Source organism: Apostichopus japonicus, chromosome 23, assembly GCF_037975245.1.
Source record: "Apostichopus japonicus isolate 1M-3 chromosome 23, ASM3797524v1, whole genome shotgun sequence".
NCBI classification, from domain to species: Eukaryota; Metazoa; Echinodermata; class Holothuroidea; order Aspidochirotida; family Stichopodidae; genus Apostichopus; species Apostichopus japonicus.
In genome coordinates this window covers 1,175,889-1,182,312 of record NC_092583.1, presented here as the reverse complement: position 1 = coordinate 1,182,312, position 6,424 = coordinate 1,175,889, and positions in this window count along the sequence as shown.

Below are 6,424 nucleotides of genomic sequence, written 5' to 3'. Positions count from 1 at the left end.
CTGTGCTTTTTCATTTATTCTTTAATAAGAGTTCTATATATTCTGTGACTTGAGTGTGTAATGTGTAGGCTTCCTAGCCTACCGTGGACATCCTCTAAATGCGATTCAATGTGTATGCTTTTGTCGAGGGTGATCAACTAATTTAATTGAGAGACGGAGAGAACATGCTTTCATCAGAGCATCATCAACTGTGCTTAATTCATTTATTCTTTTTTAAGTGTTTGAGACTTGATTGTGTAATGTGTAGGCTTCCTAGCCTACCGCGGACATCCTCCAAATGTGAGATTTGCCAAGCTACATCTCAACCACGAAAGTACTCGGAATCATCAAACTATTCCATATTGAACCAATGCAGTGCCGATTTGACAACCTTTGGCCACGAAAACGCCATATTGCTTCCGACCTCTCCGCCTTATCCGGCACTTCTTAAAGCTTTTGTTTAGATACTACCCTGAAAAAGACTGAAGAGAATGCCAGATGTATTTTCTTTTCTTTGAGTGTCCATGGAGGCACTGTGACCACGTACCCCTCCGCTACCACCGCCCCTTCCCAAAAGTCAAGGGCCACCTAGCATTACGAGCACTAAGCATTTGCCTCATCTGTTAACTGGATAATTCGGCACAGTACCTATATTCCAGAAAGTCAGAGCCGTATCAAACGGCCGTTTATTTGAACACTGCCCAGTGGCATCGCCAGACATTTCAATCTTGGTGGCACAGCACTAAATTATGGGGGGGGGGCACAATGTTTATTTGTGAATGCCGTCCTGGGGAGGGGGGTTTGGCAGTGGCGGCGGAATTGGGGGGGCTCAGCCCCCCCAATAAAAAAGTTGAGGGGGCAAAAGCTTGATTAGCCCCCCCAATATTTACCAAGGCTCCGAAACGTACATCTGCCCATTTTTCAATGCATACTTGTCGATCTGTCCGATGCACAAGTATACTATATAGGTGTAATAATTTTAGTAATTGCTGGGGGACCCTCGGCCCGTCCCTTGGCTATAGACCACATTGTCATCCCAACCGCGTCTTCACGCCCCGTGAAAAGTGGAAGCAGTGAGTGTGAGTACCGGTAAGCGTAACACAACTTCGTCTTAGGCCAATGACTTGCCTCATTTCAGCCAGTTCTCCAACATCCCCTTACTTAGTGGCGGATCGAGCGTCCATATATACAGTCAGGGGCGGATTCCCCCCCCCCCCCTTACGGACTCAAATGGACTGCTGGCGCCCTTTTCAGCTTTTCACTACTTTTTACTTATTCGCGATTTTTGACTATTTTATTGCGCTCTCATATACCTATTGACATTTGTCATATTCTGTCGGTGTATTTTCCGACAAAATGGCGACGACACCTATTTTTTCTCCGTTTATCTGCAAATTAGCAAGGCCCCGGAAAGGGTCATTTCCTGCAATCTCGGGAGTATCTTTACTCAAAAATTTTCTGTACGCTCCGCGCCAACCTGTGGTGGCGCTCCGCTTAGATAGTGTCGAAAGCGCCCCTACAGACCATTCTTGCCCCCCCGACCAATACCCCTAGCCCCGCCACTGCTCTTACTACACTCAAAAACGTCTTTGCGAGTACACTACGAGTAATAGCTACTCTCTTAAAACACCATCGAATATACAAATTACAATGTTTTTACAGACCTTACGTGCAATCTGAGAAATTGCAGACTTGAGACCCATATTTTAGGGCCATGTATTCGCAGCATAAAACACTCGGGAAGTGCCGTTTCCGGCCATCTGGGGGTTTGAAAAAACCCAAAATTTTCTTGTACGCTCCGCGCCAACCGATGGTGGCGCTCCGCTTAGATAGTCTCCACACATTAGCCCCCCCAATAATTTTTCCGTTCCGCCGCGCCTGGGGTTTGAAGGGATTGGGTCCAATTTTTTTGATTAATTAAGGGTCCTTAGATGCAATTTGGGGCTATATTTTGCAACTTGAAGTAACTATATGTTCAAGAATTTTCGCGCTTAGTCTGTCCGATATTTGTTTATAATAAGGCAGATGTGTTTAAGTATTTTTTTTAACCCAACAAATTGCATCTGGTGAAAAGGGAGCGGGAATGTGGTGCGCACCTGGGGGCACGATTTTTTTGGGGCGGGAACGTGCCCCTCAAGATCACCCCTAAGCGACGTCACTTCCTATATGGGCACGCATATGCGTTTGTTCTGAATGTTTGTAATTAAAATAGCCACTTTTTGTGGGGTTTACATTAATAGCTTTGTGTCAAACACATCGTTTACATAATTTTGGGAAGAATTGAAAAAGTAGCGATTTTGGCCAAAATTTGACAAAATCATAAGAGTATATGTAGCCTTACAAAATTGCCAAATTTGGACCAACTAATTTAATTGAGAGACAGAGAGAACATGCTTTCATCAGAGCATCATCAACTGTGCTTAATTCATTTATTCTTTTTTAAGTGTTTGAGACTTGATTGTGTAATGTGTAGGCTTCCTAGCCTACCGCGGACATCCTCCGATACCCCAAATATCCGTGTTATGGAATGCCCCAAATATCCGTCAGGGCACTCATCTGGATTCGTTTAGCTCTGTGATGGATATTCCTCGAGTCTCCAGTGGATTTCAGGGTACTTTAAGCTTCATTTCGCATTATTAATATCATATTCCTTTGAATAAAGTTTTATGGTATTTACTTTCATGTGGGAAACATTATGAGGAAAATTATACCTGATATGTAAAGAGAAGAGCTTTATACATTGTCTACATAATTTTGGGAAGAATTGAAAAAGTCGCGATTTTGGCCAAAATTTGACAAAATCATAAGGGGTTAGCCTTACAAAATTGTCGAATTTGGACCCCAATGGAATTTCTTAAATTTCCGTCAGGGTGCTTATGGGAATTCTTAAAGCTCAGTTATGGATTTTCCTCAAGTCTCAAGTGGATTTCCAGGGATTTTTAAGCTTCATTTCTCAATATTAATATCATATTCCTTCGAATAAAGTTTTATGGTATTTACTTTCATATGGAAAACAATATGAGGAAAATTATACCTGATATGTAAAGAGAAGAGCTTTATACATCGTCTACATAATTTTGGGAAGAATTGAAAAAGTCGCGATTTTGGCCAAAATTTTGGCCTTACAAAATTGACAAATTTGGACCAAAAATGGAATGTCCCAAATATCCGTCAGGGTACTCATCTGGATTCGTTAAGCTCTGTGATGGATATTCCGCCAGTCTCAAGTGGATTCCAGGGTACTTTAAGATTCATTTTGCATTATTAATATCATATTCCTTTGAATAAAGTTTTATGGTATTTACTTTCATATGGGGAACAATATGAGGAAGCTGCTTTTCATGAAGTTTAAGGTGGCATTGTATGGAATTTTAGTCCCTGAAACTATTCAAATCATATTCGATATTTCGTCATAATAATTGTCTTTTCTTGCAACAAAGGGACGGATTATGAGATTATTATTGACTGACAGGTAATCAGAATGGCGCCAACGATCCCACGCATGATTTTGGAAAGAAATAAAAAAGTCACGATTTGGGCCAAAATAGAGAAAAATCATAAGGGTATAGAGCCTTACAAAATGATCAAATTTGGCCCCAAAATGACACTTCTCAAATTTCATTTGGGACGCACATTTCGGATTCTCGTAGCTTATAAGCTGCTTTTCATGAAGTTTAAAGTGGCATTGTATGGAATTTAAGTCACTGAAACTATTCAAATCATATTCGATATTTCGTCATAATAATTGTCTTTTTTTTGCAACAATTTGACGGATAATGAGATTATTATTGACTAACAGGTAATCAAAATGGCGCCAACGATCCCACGCATGATTTTGGAAAGAAATAAAAAAAGTCACGATTTGGGCCAAAATTGAGAAAAATCATAAGGGTATAGCCTTACAAAATGATCAAACTTGACCCCAAAATGACACTTCTCAAATTTCATTTGGGACGCACATTTCGGATTCTCGTAGCTTATAAGCTGCTTTTCATAGAGTTTAAAGTGGCATTGTATGGAATTATATGCCCTGAAATTATTCAAATCATATTCGATATTTCGTCATAATAATTGTCTTATTTTTGGAAACAAACTGACGGATTATGAGATTATTATTGACTGACAGGTAATCAGAATGGCGCCAACGATCCCACGCATGATTTTGGAAAGAAATAAAAAAAGTCACGATTTGGGCCAAAATTGAGAAAAATCATAAGGGTATAATAAGGGTATAACCTTACAAAATGATCAAATTTGACCCCAAAATGACACTTCTCAAATTTCATTTGGGACGCACATTTCGGATTCTCGTAGCTTATAAGCTGCTTTTCATGAAGTTTAAAGTGGCATTGTATGGAATTATATGCCCTGAAATTATTCAAATCATATTCGATATTTCGTCATAATAATTGTCTATATTTGCAACAAAGGGACGGATTATGAGATTATTATCGACTGACAGGTAATCAGAATGGCGCCAACGATCCCACGCATGATTTTGGAAAGAAATAAAAAAAGTCACGATTTGGGCCAAAATTGAGAAAAATCATAAGGGTATAGCCTTACAAAATGATCAAATTTGACCCCAAAATGACACTTCTCAAATGATAATTGTTATTTTTGGAAGCAAACTGACGGATTATGAGATTATTATTGACTGACAGGTAATCAGAATGGCGCCAACGATCCCACGCAAGATTTTGGAAAGAAATAAAAAAGTCCCGATTTGGGCCAAAATTGTAAAAAGATCATCAGCCTTACAAAATGATGTATGCCCTGAAATTATTCAAATCATATTCGATATTTCGTCATAATAATTGTCTTTTTTTTTTGCAACAATTTGACGGATTATGAGATAGTTATTGACTGACAGGTAATCAGAATGGCGCCAACGATCCCACGCATGATTTTGGAAAGAAATAAAAAAGTCACGATTTGGGCCAAAATTGTGAAAAATCATAAGGGTATAGCCTTACAAAATGATCAAATTTGACCCCAAAATGACACTTCTCAAATTTCATTTGGGACGCACATTTCGGATACTCGTAGCTTATAAGCTGCTTTTCGTGAAGTTTAAAGTGGCATTGTATGGAATTTTAGTCCCTGAAACTATTCAAATCATATTCGATATTTCGTGATAATAAATGTTTTTTTTTGCAACAATTTGACGGATTATGAGATTATTATTGACTGACAGGTAATCAGAATGGCGCCAACGATCCCACGCATGATTTTGGAAAGAAATAAAAAAGTCACGATTTGGGCCAAAATTGAGAAAAATCATAAGGGTATAGCCTTACAAAATGATCAAATTTGACCCCAAAATGACACTTCTCAAATTTCATTTGGAACGTACATTTCGGATTCTCGTAGCTTATAAGCTGCTTTTCGTGAAGTTTAAAGTGGCATTGTATGGAATTATATGCCCTGAAATTATTCAAATCATATTCGATATTTCGTCATAATAATTGTTTATTTTGGCAACAATTTGACGGATTATGAGATAGTTATTGACTGACAGGTAATCAGAATGGCGCCAACGATCCCACGCATGATTTTGGAAAGAAATAAAAAAGTCACGATTTGGGCCAAAATAGAGAAAAATCATAAGGGTATAGAGCCTTACAAAATGATCAAATTTGGCCCCAAAATGACACTTCTCAAATTTCATTTGGGACGCACATTTCGGATTCTCGTAGCTTATAAGCTGCTTTTCATGAAGTTTAAAGTGGCATTGTATGGAATTTAAGTCACTGAAACTATTCAAATCATATTCGATATTTCGTCATAATAATTGTCTTTTTTTTGCAACAATTTGACGGATAATGAGATTATTATTGACTAACAGGTAATCAAAATGGCGCCAACGATCCCACGCATGATTTTGGAAAGAAATAAAAAAAGTCACGATTTGGGCCAAAATTGAGAAAAATCATAAGGGTATAGCCTTACAAAATGATCAAACTTGACCCCAAAATGACACTTCTCAAATTTCATTTGGGACGCACATTTCGGATTCTCGTAGCTTATAAAGCTGCTTTTCATAGAGTTTAAAGTGGCATTGTATGGAATTATATGCCCTGAAATTATTCAAATCATATTCGATATTTCGTCATAATAATTGTCTTTTTTTTGTGCAACAATTTGACGGATTATGAGATAGTTATTGACTGACAGGTAATCAGAATGGCGCCAACGATCCCACGCATGATTTTGGAAAGAAATAAAAAAGTCACGATTTGGGCCAAAATTGAGAAAAAGCATAGGGGTATAGTCTTACAAAATGATCAAATTTGACCACAAAATGACACTTCTCAAATTTCATTTGGGACGCACATTTCGGATACTCGTAGCTTATAAGCTGCTTTTCGTGAAGTTTAAAGTGGCATTGTATGGAATTTTAGTCCCTGAAACTATTCAAATCATATTCGATATTTCGTCATAA